At 34.9% G+C, this 18179-nt stretch overlaps 1 long non-coding RNA gene and 1 other non-coding gene across 2 annotated transcripts in view; one reads left to right on the forward strand and one right to left on the reverse strand.

The window, feature by feature from the left end:
- The window catches only part of LOC129401575 (uncharacterized), a 353431-nt gene that overhangs the window by 134273 nt on the left and 200979 nt on the right, over window positions 1-18179 (forward strand). Inside the window, exon 3 of the long non-coding RNA XR_008628409.1 lies at window positions 2140-2188. This is a non-coding gene — a long non-coding RNA (uncharacterized LOC129401575). The remainder of the gene's footprint in view (window positions 1-2139; window positions 2189-18179) is intronic.
- LOC129402873 (U6 spliceosomal RNA) lies at window positions 17253-17359 on the reverse strand. The gene has a single exon (XR_008628907.1). It is a non-coding gene; the product is annotated as a U6 spliceosomal RNA (small nuclear RNA).

Here is an 18179-nt window from a genome sequence, read left to right on the forward strand (position 1 = left end):
AATTTTTGATCATGTGTAGCTTGTGCTGGGTCATTGTCATTTTACTCTTAGCTTAAATATGTACTGAGTTATGCTCCACTTCACCAGTTTCTCCCAACTCTTTCATGTCATCAATCACCTTCCTCCTTTGTTTGGTTTATGGTACTTTTTATGACCTGAAATTACCTTCTGGTTTATTTGCTTGTCTATTATATGTCTCTTTAGTCAATAAGATTTTATTGGTTCATTGTATATCAGTCAGTGGCACAGGAAGGAGGGATAGCAATATAAGTCGTGAACAATATGTGTGTCCTTTAGACTGTAGGCAGTTGTAAATATTGAAAATAACAGATACTTATATATGTGTATAAATGTCAAAAAGGAAAAAGGTATACATGATTATGATAAAAAGCAAGTTGAGGTTAAAGAGAAAAATTTATGATGTCCTTTTGTATCAGATTGGTATGATAGGGTATCCTGATTGATTAGCTCCTGGATAGGCAAAAGCCAGATGGAATTAAAGGAGGGTGATTTGCAGGTAAAAAAGTCTTTGAAGCAAAGGATACCAGTGTGTTCTGAGGAGGAACTGTGGTTATATGTTCAAGGTCAAATTAAGAGATCAACTGGGCTGGAAGTCAGCGAGTCAGGCAATCTCAGGAGACCACAAGGATAAAGGATGTTTTAAAGCACTCTCATGCTAATTTTGAGATTTTAGTCCCAGGATAATAACCCCGAGTACCAACAGGTAGGACCCCAAAACAAAACAAGGCAAAATATTGTAGATTCTAACACAGTTGAATTATAAATTGTAGCACCTCATGAGTAAGCAAATGCTTTCCAAGATTTTTCACCTCATTTCAATCTGTTTTATTTACTGTCATACATAAATAGTATCTTGATACCTCTGCTAGCAAATAGGATTGATAGCAAAATTTTTATAGAGTATATGATATGACTTATTAAGTATAAGTTCTAAAGCATTTGAAATTATTGTCTAAAATTTTAAAATTGCAAACATTATTTTATGGAGCGATAGCACAGTGGGTAGGACCTTTGCCTTGCACGTGGCTGCCGACCCGGGTTCGATTCTTCCATCCCTCTCAGAGAGACTGACAAGCTACCGAGAGTATCCTGCCCGCATGACAGAGCCTGGCAAGCTACCTGTGGCGTATGCGATATGCCAAAAACAGTAACAACAAGTCTCACAATGGAGAAGTTACTGGTGCCCGCTCGAGCAAATTGATGAACAACGGGGCGACAGTGTTATTTTATGATTATAAGTTTTAAGTAAACGTGTTAAAATATTCAACCATCTAACTACTCTTTGTTCTTTTAAGAATTTTTGATTTATTTTAAAAAATTTATATATTGAAGGGGTTGGGGCACCATACCTGGAAGTGCTCAAGGTTTATTCCTGTTTTTGTGCCGAGGGATCACTCCTGGTGGGCTACAGAGACCATATAATTGCCAGTATAAAGTCTCACAATGGAGACATTACTGGTGCCCGCTCAAGCTAATTAGTGAGCAATGTGATGACAGTGATATGGTGATATGTTCTTCCATGTTATAATCACTTGTCTCAAAATTATGACATTTTGTAAATAATAAAACATAGTTTAGCATCAGTATCTTTTAGCATAAGCTTAAATTTTGTCACATTTATGTTTTTATGTGTTTTAACTCCTATGATGTAAAAATTTTGAAAGTTGCATACTTCTAAAACATATTAACAATTAATTATTTATTCTTAGTGCATAATTGGTACTATTAATCTCATGTGATAATTTTTAGGGCACCATAAGGATCACTATTTTTATTATAAGGAAGTTTGTTTCATCATATAGAATTTCAAGAGATAATTTAAGATTTTTAATATCTTTAATATCTTTAATGAAGCTGCTAGTTTAAGATTTTTTAATAAATGCAAAAGGAACACTTTTGATGTTATTGGTTTATGAAACTTCTGGATCAACTTAATGTAGAAATTGTGATAGAAAATTTCCCCTTAATTTGATCAACATATTACCTTAAATACATGGGTTTTTTTTGTGTGTGTGTGTTTGCTCTATTCTTAGTGAGGTATTTCATTACTCTAATTTCTTAACCAAGTTGTTGGAATTTTTAATGATAGTCATATTGATATATATCTTTTCCTTTCAGGTTATTAACAATGGACATGGCATTGTGAGAGGAAGACAATGGAGTAACGGTAAGTCTTAAATGACATTTAAAAAATCAATTTTAACTTGTCATACCATAGTGGGTGATTTATTTCCCATTTTAATTTTGTATGGAAATGTAGTGCAGAACTCTTAGGCCTATAAATCATTTTATCAGAAGCCAAAATATTTTTAAATAAACTTTGCTAATCAATAAAATATTTGGATTTAGCAACCTGCAACATACTCCTATTTTTGAGAAAAGTCAACAAAATATTTCCTTTAATTCAATATCCTCTTTTCACTGAAACAGACTTTCCCTCTACTGTAAATGCTTATAATACAGTAATCTGTACTAAAAGTAATATATATTATTTTTTGTGCTGAAAATAATTAACTTTTCTTCTGGTTTTAAACGTTAGTCAAATAGTAGTTCTCCTTTTTGATCAGAGATATATGGTGCAGTAGGTAAGACTTTTGCCTTGCACACATCACACCCTGAACACAGAGCAAGGAGTAAGTCCTAACTGCTGCAGAGAATAGTCTAAAACAAACAAACAAAGTAAAAAAGTGGTACTACTATTTCTACCAATTAAGATAAATTTTTCTCCTTATAGTCTTTGCATAGCCACCGTTTGCAATGCTCTTATCTAATACATATTATATAAAACATATACAATATATAATATATTACTGTATCACTCTCATCCTGTTGCTCATCAATTTGCTTGAGCAGGCATCAGTAACGTCTCCATTGTGAGACTTGTTGTTACTGTTTTTGGCATATCGAATACGCCATGCATAGCTTGCCAGGCTCTGCAGTGCAGGCAGGATAATCTCAGTAGATTGCTGGGCTATCCCAGAGGGATGGAGGAATCGAAACCAGGTTGGCTTTGTGCAAGGCAAAAGCTCTACCAGCTGTGCTATCACTCCAGCCCCCTAAAGATTATATAAGATTATATGGGTAAATAAAAATAATATTTATTTTACACATATATAATTATGAATTACAAAAACATAAATATTTTAAAATAATTTCTGCATATGCAAGATGTACCTGCGCATAAATATTTAAATAATATATAGACAATTATAAAAGCACTATGTTGCAATCTTCATATAAAATTTTATATGAAGTGAGCATTACTAACCCTTTCCACCTCTTGGTTTTATTTTTTTCCTATGGTAGCCTGCTATGTCCTAACTTAGTTGCATGAACTCTCCAAACTAACTCCCCCATATTCATTTTCATGTCTCTCTTTTTAGAGAGTAGTGTTTTAAAAGTTATTATTTAATTTATGAACATAATAGCTTCCTTTTAATAACTATCCCTTTATGACATTCCATTCTATGATACACAGACTTTAAGTTAAACTAACAAACTGCTGTCTGTGATCTTCAGTTTGTTTTCCTATGGTCGTTAAATTAGAAGACATCAAATTGACTTAAATAGCAAGTTTCTGTGATATTTTAATTCCTAATTATTATTCAAAAGTTGTTCCAATACCTATGCTAGAGCTGTATATCAAATCTTGCAGAATTAATTGTTTACAATAAACAATGAGTCTTTTAATATTACCCACTGTCAACAATATCTTGTCCAAATAGCTGAGTATATGCTACTTTTTTATGATGTAGTGTTTGCCTTGTTTAGACAATATATTTTATTAGGAAACCAATCACATTAGAAACCATGTGTTTCAGTAAAAGTTAATGAGTTATTTTATTAACCTTTTATCAGTGGTTTAAAATATTCAGGGTTCTCTTCAGATTAAGTTTAGATACAGGATGAGGAGCAAAAATAAGTTATGCCTTATAATTACACTAGGTTTAAATGTTCTTAATTTTAGAAAATAAAAATAATGTATAGTATTTGAGAATAAATGATACTACTTAACGGAGACATTATTTGGAGTTTTGTCTAGAATTGCATGTCATAAGATAACTATTTGTTAGGTACTATATGTATTATATAGTCATCATTAAAGATATTAAAGTGATGTGTCACTTAATAACAATTAAACATTCTGGAAAGTGCTAAATTAGGAGATCCCTGCATGCAGAACATTATAGAGTATTCCTACAAAAAAACAGATGATATTGTGTACTACATAGTTGACTTTGGATAGAGACCACTTTTACATATGGATTTAGTCATTAGCCAAAACTGTTATATGACAGATGACTTTGTTTACTGAGGATGCTTTTATATTTGGGTCTGTTATAATAAACATACTGTTATCAAGTCTACTTTACTTATAGATTCATCAGACCTGTTAGTAAAATGTATCCCTATAAGTTTTACCCAGAATGTTTTTTTTTACAAAGTTTAAATTTTAACATGATATTATGGCAAGATTAGATTGTGCGCCTAAGAAGTTCAGTGTCTCTCTGTATGGGCTACTTATGTATGTTTGTGTGTAAGAAGTTCAACGTCTCTCTGTATGAGTTAATTATATATGTTTGTGTGAATTTGTGTCTGCATTAACATATGTGTGTTTTCAGCATTGACCCTGGATTTGGAATTAACATTCTGAGTCAGGCAGATTTAGCCCAGTTGAAAGGTGACAAGAAAATTGACCAAATGTTTCAATTCACTGGATCAATATGTGTTGAGTGCTTTATGTGAACTAGATAATCTTCTAAGTGGTGGTGTTGTGTAGGGAGCACGGTTTCTTTTTAGCATGGATCTTACATTGGCATGTTTGGGGAAGAAAAAAGAAGGACATCACACCAACAGTCAAGCAAGTGAAATATAGATTGTGTTTAAGGATGGAGGTAATGTCAATTAAAATATTGGGTGAGAGGTTAAGAATAGGGCATCTTCTGTTTTAGGCTTTTTATTTTTAGTTGTTAGTATTGGAGAAAAAAAAAAAACGCACAGAGGCACTGAGGAAGGGACTATTCAGTTCAAAGGAGGGAACACTGTGTTTTTTTTGAGGATCCCCAAAGGAGTGTGGCAAGATCATGGAAGCCCTGTTGACCTAAAAAGTACTGGAATCTTTTTTCTAAGTCAACAGGGAGGCCACCCTTGAAGGCTTTTGATGAGAGCTGTTCATTGATTTACATTTTTAAGAGCAGTGTTTTGCTATGTGAAGTGTAGCCTGAGAGAAAAGTGGGGAATCAGTTAAGTACCTATGATAGTACTTCAGAAAAGTGGACTTGTATCCATGGGGGCTTTGAAAGGAAATTATTTGAATGAAATGATATTTAATTTTTGTAACTTGTTGAATCCCCCAGGAAAGTAGAAAGTGAGTAGAATCTTTAAAAAGTTCTTTATTTTAGGCTCTGTGATTTATGATATCGTTAAGTTTTATGCATATAAAGTTGTCACATCTCACCCTCCACCAGAGAGTCCAACCCCCTCAAATACCCTCATGCTCTCCACTATGCTAAGTTCAGATATGAAGGCCAGTTCACAGGTTCTGTTGCACTTGACCATTCCTATTTTATACATACACACATATGTGTGTGTGTATTCCATTATTTCTCTCATATCAAAAGGTTATTATGCATCTGTTCCTCTTCTTTGATGAACACCTATGTGTAGAATCTTTAATATTGATATATAGCAAATTCTACATAAATACATTTTATCTCCATGAACTTTGTCATCAACATTAGCATTATTGAAATATGGAGATAATAAAAAATGATAGAGCATTAAAATATTTTATAATTATGAGTTTCTCCTTGCTAGAGTCCAATAAGATAGATTTGGGCTGTATACTACATAGAGCTCTTTAAGATTGTGTTTAATACCCAAAAGGAGAGAGAACAAAGGGAATGCCCTGCTGCAGAGATAGGGTGAGGTGGTGGGAGGGATACTGGGAACATTGGTGGAGGAGAATGGGCACTGGTGGAGGGGTGTAAACGATCACTGTATGACTGAAATGCAAACATGAAAGTTAATAAGTTTGTAAATATAAAGTATCAACTATGAAATACAAAAACCACATTTCTTTTTTTATATTCCACATGGTTAACACAATCTTAATAATAGTAACAGATATACACAGAATAAAATATTATAGTAGTAAAAAAAGATTGTGTTTAATATCCCATGCTTTTTCACTTTGAAGTTGTTTAGGTTATAATTAAAGCCTCAATTTTTAAATAATAGCTACTACATTGCCTATTCGCAGTACATATATTTACATTCAAAAATGTATGTCATAATTAAAATTTCTCTACTCATTTATAAAATTGAATAGTATTGTAAAACTAAAATATTAATTTTAATAGAACTATACATCATGATACTTCAATAAATATGTAAATAAATGTTGGAAGTCCCCAGAAATAAAAGAGCTGCTTTAGAGAAGCATTAAAAACATTAGAATTGTAGTTTATTAATTCACTATAAGAGATATATTTTATATAAGAACCAGGGTATTTCCATTAAAGGATGAAATCATGATAAAAAAAATAAACTGTAATAGTAAGCTAATGACGAGTATAGTTGTGATAAAATGTATTCCTGAGGGGCTGGAGCAATAGCACAGTGGGTAGGGCATTTGCCTTGCACGCGGCCGACCCAGGTTCGATTCCCAGCATCCCATATGGTCCCCTGAGCACCGCCAGGAGTAATTCCTGAGTGCATGAGCCAGGAGTAACCCCTGTGCAATGCCGGGTGTGACCCAAAAAGCAAAAAAAAAAAGAAAAAGTATTCCTGAGCAGTTGGAATATTGTAAATGGAGGAGGCACTATACTCTTTATTTTTCTAGTTATAGAATCATAGTTGTATCTTCTACATTGATCCCTGGATCTGAATTGCATCTGGATTCCTAAACTCCTATGTTAGAATTCTTAGTTCCTTCAGGCTTCCATGCTGTGTGGACACGAAGCCACATAAAAATGCTACATGTAGGTCATCTGAGATGTGGTCCTAATATCACTTTGATTGTATTTTTTTAATTTTTATAATGTAGAAGTACTGCTATTTATTTAGCCATTGATTAAGCTGATCGAACTGGGCATGAACTCCACATTATTTTTTGAATCACCATGAGATACAGTTACAAAGCTTTCATGTTTGAGGTTCAGCCATACAATGATCAAACACCCATCCCTCCACCAGTGCACACTCTCTACCACCAGTTTTCCCAGTATATCCCCTGTCCCCTCCCAGTCCTCACCCTGCCTCCATGGCAATTTCCCCAGTACTCTTCTTTCTACTTTTGGGCATTATGTTTTGCTCTAAATTTTCCATCACCATTCAAGCCTGCCTGCCACAGGCAGATGCTCGATCATTTATTGTCCTTTGCTCATTTTCAATATCTTGGCTGCCACGGCCACACGCTTCTGGAATCCTAGATTGTAAATGATTGGGTTCCAGAGACATTTCTGTAGGGCACCAATTCATTTTGGGATTCAACTGAGTGTCTCTGGACCAGGGCTATTAGTGTGCTAAGACGGTACTTGGAGGGACACTGTGGGTGTGACAGTCAGGCTGACATGAGTGGGCTGGGAGTTGGGGAAGGACAGTCTGGTGCCTCTGCTGCCATGTGGCATGGTGACTTCCACCTCAGTGAGACCACCCTCTCCTGAAACAGTCTATAAATGAGCCCTCCTAAGTGTGATTCACTGACTGGAATCTTCAAAACTTTCTGATACTAGGGTGGGAAGGACAGTACAGCAGGTAAGACCTTTGCCTTGCATGTGTCCTACCTGGGTCTGATCCTGGCAACCTATATTGTCCCCAAGCTCACAGGAGTAAGCTCTGAGTATCATCAGGTGTGTGGCCCAAAATTAAAAAACTAATATTTCTAATGCAAACCATAGAAGTTAAGTAAAACTCAATTTAGAAAAATTTTAAAAAATTGTGTCTGTTGACTCAAATAATTAAAAATTAATGTCTTGATACTCTTATTTTTAATATTATTTATTGTCCATGAAAATTATGAGGAAAAATTTGCTGCCATTTTATTATCCCAGTTCATTTCACACAGGCCTGGTAGCAGTTGCATGGTTCATTTTAAGACAAATTTGATCGATAATAAAATGCATAAATGCATTATATTTTTACTCCCTTGATACATTAAAAGCACAATGAGGTTGCATAATTATATCTGTGAGGAACTAATATTTTGATTAATAAAATTCACCCATCCTTTTATGTAATTATTAAATATTTATATGGAAATTTCCAAATGCAAGAACTAATATTTAAAAACTAAATAGAATTTCAATTAGTCAAATCCCATTATCATTATACTATGAACTTATTTTCTCTTTACTATTATTTCCTAAAATATATTGGATGATATTCTCATTGGATGATCATGTAACTTTATTTTAAAACATGTAATGTATTGGAATTTAACAAATGATGTAATTTCACATTAGAAATGTTGAATTTCTTCATATAGAAATCATATCATGTGGTTTGTGGTAGAGAGAGAAGAAAAGAAAAATATTAAAAATGAAATAATTAAGTATTTGAGAATCATGTTAAAATGATATTTTAATAATCAATCATCTATTTGATAACTAGTGAAAAATATTCATAATAGATAATTTTTATAGCTAGGGTTGCAGGATAAGCAAAGACAGTCTTTAAAAGCATGCAAAAGGCAAATTAAGGAAACACATCAAAAATGGGGTGCTCTATTATTTGTCACTATATTTTTGCTTCCTATATCTAAAGCTAGCAAATCACAAACCCCTCACACAAAGGGTTATTGTTTGCTGTGCATGTGACAAGCGGGCAATTGCTTTGTAAACTCTATTATTATTGTCGTTACTGCCATCTAGTGGGAAGAAATAATCCATGACAGTTAAGTACTGAAATTCTTGGACTTGAAGGGAAAGCTACCATTTGTGTGTAGGCAAAGTAACCTAGTGATCTAGAACCTAAAAGATGTCATTTCATTTTGTTTGACACTGAAGAAATTTACTCTCTGTGAAAGGTAAAGAGATCCATGCTGAGCAAAAGTGGTGAAGAGAGGATGCATGCATCTGTATGAATCACTTTGGAACCAAAATTACAAACAGAAGAATTATTTCTCACTGAACTGAGTGAAAAGGGATTTGGGAGGCATTTTTACTACATGTACATTTATTTTCTCCTTGTGTGGAATGCAAATTAGTGTTTTCTCATGTTCATTAAAGAATTAAATATAAAGAAAGTTTATATCAATTCTTAAACTTTAAGTTACATAGAATGGCCCAGAGACTGTTAAAAAGCGGGTTTGGGCTTTCTAGATTTGGAATAAGAAAAGAGATCCTACAATGCTAATATCTGCCTTTTGATGTTAGTTTTCTATTAAAGATTGGGTCATAATTGTAGTAGTGGTAATCTTTAGGAAGATTATCTGGGGCTGAAGAGATAGTACATCAAGAGAGGTCTCTTGCCTTGAATACAGCTCACTCGGGTTCAATCTCTGGTACCACATATTGTCCCCTGAGCGCCATCTGTAGTATAGTTCATTTAAAGACTGGTAGAGACTGCTAACTTTGTTATATTTTTTCTTTTTTCCTGTTTACTATAGTAAGCTTGGGCACTTAATTTTCGGTTTCAGTTTTATAATCCATAAAGTAAAATGAAACTCATACAGTGACAGGCTGTGGTTATTAAGATGTATAAATCTTAAAATGGGCCACATGAAATTTCTGTCTTTAGAAAATAAGAGGAAGCATACACTATTTTATATATTTAAAGTTAGATAAAAATTATTTAGCATAATATCTAGCACCTTATGTCCAGAAATGTTAGTATCTCCAAGTATCACTGAGTATGTTTATGGATGTATATGACATACTCATATCCAAAACCTTTTATTCAATTGATATAACAGTGATGAGGCTGAAGCAATAGCACAGCAGGTAGGGCATTTGCCTTGCAGGTGGCCGACCCAGGTTTGATTCCCAGCATCCCATATGGTCCCCTGAGCACTGCGAGGAGTAATTCCTGAGTGCAGAGCCAAGAGTAACCCTTGTGCATCACCAGGAGTGACCCCCATCCCCAAAAAAGATATAACAGTGAAATGATCTTAAAATAATCTTGATATAAATTTGTGACAGGTATTATCTTGACGTTAATAAAATGTTTAAAAAATGGAATTATTTGTTTAAGAAGTCCAATAAGGTATGGGAAAGAGACAGCACCAGAATAGATAAATATTATGATTATTTACATTTGAATTTTTAAATTATATGGAACCAAACCTAAAATAAAAGGTAATGCTTCAGGATCACAACAAAAGTTGAAATTAAGGTATGAATATTTACCATATATCTCTTGTCCCAACCAGGCGTAGCTTCCTTCCATTATAAGTACCCTCTACGAAACTTAAACATTTCATATAATTGATGAATGTACATTTAATCATAAACTTCATTGTAAGCAGAAAGTCTACTTCTCTGTAGGGTTCATTCTTGGTGTGAACCTCTGTAAACCAACATGTATCCACAATTATTTCATTTTGTAGATTCTTTTTCACTGCTCCCAAATCCTGTTCTATTATTCCCCTCTCTCTTAATCTTTGCCAATCATTGTAGTCTTTTTTACTATCTTCTTAGTTTTTTCTTTGTCTATAATGTTTTATGATTTGAGTCATGAAATAGGGAACCTTAGAAATTCGTTTCATATACATATAGCACTGTAGCACTATTGTCCCGTTGTTCATCGATTTGCTGGAGCAGACACCAGTAACGTGTCCATTGTGAGACTTGTTACTGTTTTTGGTATATTGAATACACCACAGGTAGCTTCCCAGGCTCTGCCTTGAGGGATACTCTTGGGAACTTACCAGGCTCTCCAAGAGGGACAGAGGATTCGAACCCGGGTCGGCTGCATGCAAGGCAAACACCCTACCTGCTGCGCTATTGTTTCACCTATATATATATATACACATATATGTAATATATATGCACACATATATGTATGTATCTATCCTCTATGTATTTTGTGTTTTTAAAGCATAATTTCAATATTTGAGTGCACCACACCTTATTTTATGGATAATGTGTTTTATTCAGCACCGAATTTGCACATGCAGCAGCCTTCACATGAACTGTTAGAACATAGAAGGAAAAATACTTAGTAATTAATATTCTTTAAATAATAAAAGTATACTTTTATTTATTTTTTATTTATTTGTTTTTTTAAAAATAAATTTTATTGAATCACCATGAGATAGTTACAAGCTTTCGGTAATTAATATTTTTATAAAATATGTTTTGAAATGGTATGAAGCAATATTCTCACATATTGTTTTCCTGGTAATTGCACACAAACTATCTGTATATGGTCTAGTATGTGGAGAGTGTGATCTTAAAGGGTGGTTGTTGTGTTTAGGTCATAGAGCTTCTTAGAACATTCTAAAGAAATATGAAGAGATAAGCTTTGGTATGCTGGGAGCTGAGACCAAGCTGAGTTATGCAATGTAGAGAATGTATAGAAATGTATAGAAATGGAACCTGCTCAGAAGAATTCAACAGATCTTAGGAAATCAGCCAATTTACAAGGACAGTGCGCTTAGGCAAAAATATCAAAAATGGAAAACTATGAATTATCAGAATGTGCCACATATCTCTGAACTAAGGGAGAACAAATAAGACAAATGATATGTGATAACTATTTTGAAAAGTCTTTGACACACATTTATAATTGATGTACAAATTACATTAGTATATTGTTATTAATTAATAACAATTCTACTTTTTAGCATAAGAGAGTTTATTATACAATCCCTAGGTTGAAATACAGTCTACTTTACATGGTGTAATAGGACATGATTGTCAAGTATGGTAATTTAGGGTAGTGTATGCATCACCTGTACCCAAAGTAAGTGCTATAGAAATCTACATAATAGGAAGAATAATTGTGATTCTAGTGAGCTGGAATTCTATGGTAATAATAGCAACCATCTTGACAAGTATTTTAAATACTTTAGTTTTATCTTTCCACAGAACCATGAGATAACTTGTTCTTATCTGAAACAGAGCCTGTTTTGTGGCTCAGGTCCAGACGGGCTGGTACAGAATCCAGTCACGTACTGTTGTGGATTTTGGCAATTTATTTAACTCTACGTGTTTTCTGTTTTCTCATGTACAGGAGGAATAACAATAATAATATTTGTTTTATAGAATTGTGGAGGGTAAATGTGTTAAAAATATGTGTGTGTGGGGATGGTGGCGGATGTGTAGAAACTACTTAGAAGTAACAAAATAAATGTCATTGCTGTTAATTTGTGTGTGTGTGCTTAATAAATTAATGCTTGTATTATTGGGTTTTAGGTCCATCTCATGTAAACCATAAATGGATCAAGTGAAACTTGCTTCCTCCTGAATCTGAGTTCTTAACCACTTTGATACCACAAATTTAAAGCAGGAAAAGAATGAGCTAACAATAAGAATTTTCATCACGAGTGATAGGATCATTACGAAATATGGAGAAATTATAAAAGTTCTTTTTTTTTGTTGTTGCTGTTACTATTTCTGAAAGGAGGAAAGGACTTATATTGGAATTGATGCCAGAGCATCCGACGTGAAATATTGAACTGTTAAAATCCCTGGATGAGAACTCAGGGTTGAATTGCAGTGGCATTTGAGATTAGGGAGATATATCTGGTAGAATCCACAGTGCTCAGAGAGTAGATGAGATTGGCAAGGTGATTTGGAGGGAGGAGAAAGTGGTGGTGTTGGAGGGATAGCACAGGAGTTAAGGCACTTTTTGCTTTGCATTGTGGTTCGAATCCCCATCACTACATATGGTCTCTGAGCACTGTAAGGAGTGTTCCCGGAGCACAGCGTCAGAAGTAAACACTGAGCACGTGACTTTTGCCAGACTGTGACTGGCAACAAATCAACCAAACAAACAAACCAAAAAAAAACACACAAGGGTTGGCAGAAAGATAATGCTTAAAAAATTTGAAAAACGAAAAAGAATATCAAGGTTGAAGTTACTGCCTAACTGACCATGAAGAGGAGAAGTTATGGAAGTTTCAGAGGGAAAGGCGTTAAGAGCCCACCTCAGGACACAGTAGCCTATTAGCATAAAAGTTGAAGTCTGAGAAGTTCAGCAAGATAGACTGTAACCTCCCAACTCTGATGGTAGTGAAGAAAAGCATGTCCAGTCTGTTCATTGTGAAATTGTTGATGCGAGGCAGTCTTGGAGTGTGGCATATTTTGGGGCAGGGACGGCGGGGCAGGGAGATGAAGATGGTGTTACAGATAAAACTATGTTTGAAACACGCAACATACCAAGCTTCTATTTGATTTTTAGTCCACTCCTGGCATTTTATATGTTTATCTTGAGCATTGTCTGGGCCAGCTGGAATTATAAGGTGATGATCAGCCTTATGATGCACTTTATATATTAAAAATATGTTGTTCTAGGTGTTACTTATATTTTGTTTTTTTTTATCATGCTCTCTTGAAAATACTAAAGATCTAGAGGCAGAAGAACTTTAAAACTTTAAGGCACAGGACTTTAAAACTCACATTTTTACAATACTATCATCGTGAACTCTATTTAACTTGATAGAAATAAAATAAAAATACAAAATTACATTTCTGATTTGTACTCTTCACTTCCAATGTCCAAAATAAATACACACTATTGATTATTGTATCAGATGGTGAAAAAATGTTAAAAAATTCTATAAGTCTTAAGAGTACTATTAGATATTATTGCTTTAGAATACATACGACTTAAGGTTTATGCAATTTTCTCGCAATCTGGTAGTCATAAGACTGATTTTTACATTTGAAGAATTTTAAACTTAAGTAAATAGTAATAGCAAATTGTAATTAGCAACAATTTTTCCTTTAGGCTCTTTTTTCCTAGTAATTCTTGTAATCTGAGATCAAATTTATCTTTTGCTAATTTCATACATAAAAGTTCAATTGTAAAGCACTTTTCTCTTTTATATTATATAGCAATATAGTGATAAATCTATCAGTCTACCAAAAGATTTTAAAATATTAATCTAATATACAAGTTAAATAATATCTCAAATAAAATAAGTAAATGAGCATAACATTATTACAAATTATTAACTAGACAATCCCAACTTTTAATCAAGTAATTACTTTTGATTATTTCTGAGAATAAAAGAAAAATGTCCCCTATTAATGTTTCAGTTAATATCGATTAACTGAACTTCTATAAGATAAATGTAATTTTTCCTTTTTAATAAACATTATTGTGTATTCAGGAGAAATAAATCCAACCTGTCAAACGACATTTTAAAATGATGTTGAATATTACTAATAGAGATATTTCATTGTAACTATGATGATTCAGTTACTGTTCCATTTGAAGTCATGCTATTTGTTGATAATTACCTCTTAGCTCTGCAAATATTCAAAATAATAACAGAATATCAATTGTTAGCATGATGAATTATGGTTTCTATAACTTTTTCTTATATAAGTTTTGTTAATATAAAGGCTCAACAATGTTTTTGCATGCATCATTAGGAAATTTAGAAGCAGTAAAACACTTCTCTTCTACCAGGATCTCATTTTTTAAATGTTCAGATTTTTTTTATTAGTGAATCACCGTGAGATAAAGTTACAGACTTACAAATTTTCATTCTTGTGTTTCAGTCATACAATGATGGAGTGCCCATCCCTCCACCAGTGTCCATTTTCCACCACCAATGGTCCCAACATCCCTCCTATAGCCCCACCCTGTCCCCTTCAACCCACCCCGCCTCTGTGGCAGGGCATTCCCTTTTGCTCTCTCTCTCTCTTTTTTGGGTGTTGTCGTTTGCTACAGAGGTATTAAGTGGACATCATGTTCAGCCTATAGTCTATTTTCAGCTCGTAACTCCTATCCCTAGTGGGCCCGCTAGCACCCTTTGCTTGGTGACAAGTAAGGATCTCATTTTTATTTATTTAAAAAAAATTTTTTTATTGAGTCACCGTGTGGAAAGTTACAAAGTTCTCAGGCTTTTGTCTCAGTTATACAATATTCAAACACCCATCCCTTCACCAGTGCCCATATTCCACCACCAAAAACTCCAGTACTTCCCGCCTCCGCTCCCCCACCCCCAACTGCATAACTGATGAATTTAACTTCATTTTCTCTTTACCTTGATTGCATTCATATTTCAACACAAAACTCACTATTGTTGGAGTTTCCCCCCAAGAAGGACAGCCCTACTACCAAGGAAGCATTTGATAATTTGTTTTCCACTGCTTAGAATTAAGAGATATGTAGCCCCACTGCTCCAAGTACATAACTCTTTTTTTTCTTTTTCTTTTCCCTTTTCTTTTTCTCATCCCTCTACCCGCACCTCATAGTATGGTGGATGTCATGCTGCGTTTCTCCTCAAAAATGGGAAACAACCGGGAAAGAGGGATATTTCCTCTTCTCGGCCTGTGTGAGGCTATTGCTTAGTTCACAGTCTAAAGAAATGGCTGCTACTTTGATTACCTTCAATATTTCAACAAAAAACTCACTGTTATTGTTTGGAGTTTCCCCCCCCAAGTCAGACCTGCTAAAAAGGAACCATTTCACATTGCTGACAATTAAGAGATGTTAAGGTTTTGGATTTCTGTATAAAGTCCAGGGAATATTCTGCCAGAAATTGCATAGCCCAGCTCACAGAACCAGTGCATTGCTGTAAGAAGCTGCTCTAGATGCCAGAATGGGTTAGGAGACCTCTGGAATCAAAGTCTTTAGGAGCAGAGGGTCCGTTTCATGCTCAGCAGCTCTGGATTTATTTGGGCTGAGGGTGTGCCGGTAACACCCACTTCCCATGATTCCCTAGGAGCCCCAAACTGTAAAAACCGTATACCTCTGGGTTAGGAGTCTTAGAAGGTGACTTCTGCCATGTGGATGTTGCTGCCGCCGCCATTTTCCATGCAGAAAAACAGGGTGGAGAGGAAAGATCCATCCCCAGGCAGCGCGGAGTTGTAGCCCAGCTCACAGTCCCAGTGCACTGCTGTCAGAAGCTGTGCTGGATACCAGAATGGGTTAGGAGACCTCTGGAATCAAAGTCTTTAGGAGCAGAGGGTCCTAAGGATCTCATTTTTAACTTGCATAATTTTAGAGAAAACAAAAGGGCTTCCTTGGATGTGTTTTACACAGTATTTTGTTTTTTCTTACGTGTTTTCAAATATTATCTACCATAAAGTCCTTATTACTTTCTGTTTATCAAAACACCAGGATATTTATCTTTCCTGGAATCTTTTACTGTAAGTATTAGTTTCTCACTGAGAAAATTTGATCTTCTCTTAGTAGTTTTAAAAATTTAGTCACTGTGAATTGCCAAGTTACTCATGTTTGTGTTTCAGGCATGCAATGGTCCAGCAACCAACCCCTTCACCAGTGTCCATTTCCCCTCACCAATGTTCCAATCCTGTACACTCCTCACCTCCCCCACCTCCCCCCTGAATCACCCTCTCCAGCTTTCATGGAAGACGCTTTAATAAGACATTTTATGTGCTGTGACTTATGTCACAGTCACTGGTAGTGTTTCATGCTTACTGATTTAACACTCTTTAGCATCTCCCTCTCCTCCAGAGTGCCTATTTCCCGTCACCGTTTCTATTAGTATTTTTTGATAATAAAATATGCAACCAACTCTGTCTTAAGAGAAGTTTATAATGAATGGAGCTGAATTGTACCTTCTGAAAGTAATAATAATAATAATGAAAGGCCAATTTTCTTACAGCATTTCTTTGAAATGTGTGTTTTAGAACATTTTAACACATAGTTTGCTGTTTATTTCTATTTTATAAGTTATAGTTTATATATGGTTACAATTGTGTTAATTTCATGACTTTTTTTGTTTTGTTTCGTTGTTGTTGTTTTATTCCACACCCAGCAGTTTTCAGGGCTAACTCCTGCTCTGTACATCGTCTGCTGGCGAAATTTTGGGGGCCCATATGGAAGTCTGGGAAATCAAACCCTATTGACTGTTTGCATGGCAATCACCGTGCCCACTGTACTATCTCTTCAGGCCAATTTTATAGTTCTGATAAACAGAGTTACTGAACCTTCACCACCACCAAAGACCCTCCACTATGGACCTGTTAGCATCCCTAGACTGCAACATCCTTTCCCACCTTTCTGCTACTTCTTGAAAATTCCAAGGCAAACAAATAGTGTCTTTTTTAGATATTGTACATTCACTTATTTTTAAATGAATATTTTAATGAAATTCGTTTTTTTAAGTGTAGGATGAAATCCTTGTGCAGGGGCCATGCTAATGTTCTCGGTAGCATTACAACTTTAGTATATGTGCTGTCAAAGGGAGCACATGCTGCCCTCTCTGAGAGTCTGGCAAGCTACCGAGAGTATCCCGCCCGCACAGCAGAGCCTGGCAAGCTCCCTGTGTCATGTTCGATATGCTAAAAAAACAGTAACAACAAGTCTCACAATGGAGATGTTACTGGTGTCTGAGCAAATTGATGAACAGCAGGATGACAGTGCAGTGCTACAGGATAAAATCCATCGATGTTTATTTTTGTAGCACTTATCTAGAGGAGGGTGGAAACAAGATGGGCTAGTTAAAAGGTAGCAGTCTGGTCTTAATAGAAGGAGAGCATGATTGACTTTTGAAAAGAAACATTGAATTCTGTAACAACAAAGGATGTTATTTTTAAAAAGAAATTATTCATTTTATTACTGATATAACTTCTGTTATTCATCTATAATTGAAGCTTAGAAAGATGTGTCATGATTGATATGTATTTTCTAAACCCTCATATGTATCTAGTGGATTCAAGCTGGCCTGCAGAACCCAGTGAAGGTTGAACTCTGGAGATAAAAGCATAAAGTAAATTTTAGTTCTCTGAGATTTGTAATGAATGTCCATTTGAGTAGTTTGTATATTTGTTAAAAATCGCATTTTAAAAGATATACCTCTAGAACTGGAGAGATAGTCCAGGTGTTAAGGCACTTGCCTTGCAAGTGTCCAGTTCAAACCTTGAGCACCACGTATGATGCCCAACCATTACTTTTTTTTTAAAATGTAGTGTGTAGTTATTTATTTATTTAGGGCTTGGGGGCCACACCCAGGGGTTCTCAGGGGTTACTCCTGAATCTGAGCTCAGGAATTACTCCTGGCATGCTCAGGG

This window comes from Sorex araneus, chromosome 2, assembly GCF_027595985.1.
Source record: "Sorex araneus isolate mSorAra2 chromosome 2, mSorAra2.pri, whole genome shotgun sequence".
In the NCBI taxonomy this organism is placed as follows: domain Eukaryota; kingdom Metazoa; phylum Chordata; class Mammalia; order Eulipotyphla; family Soricidae; genus Sorex; species Sorex araneus.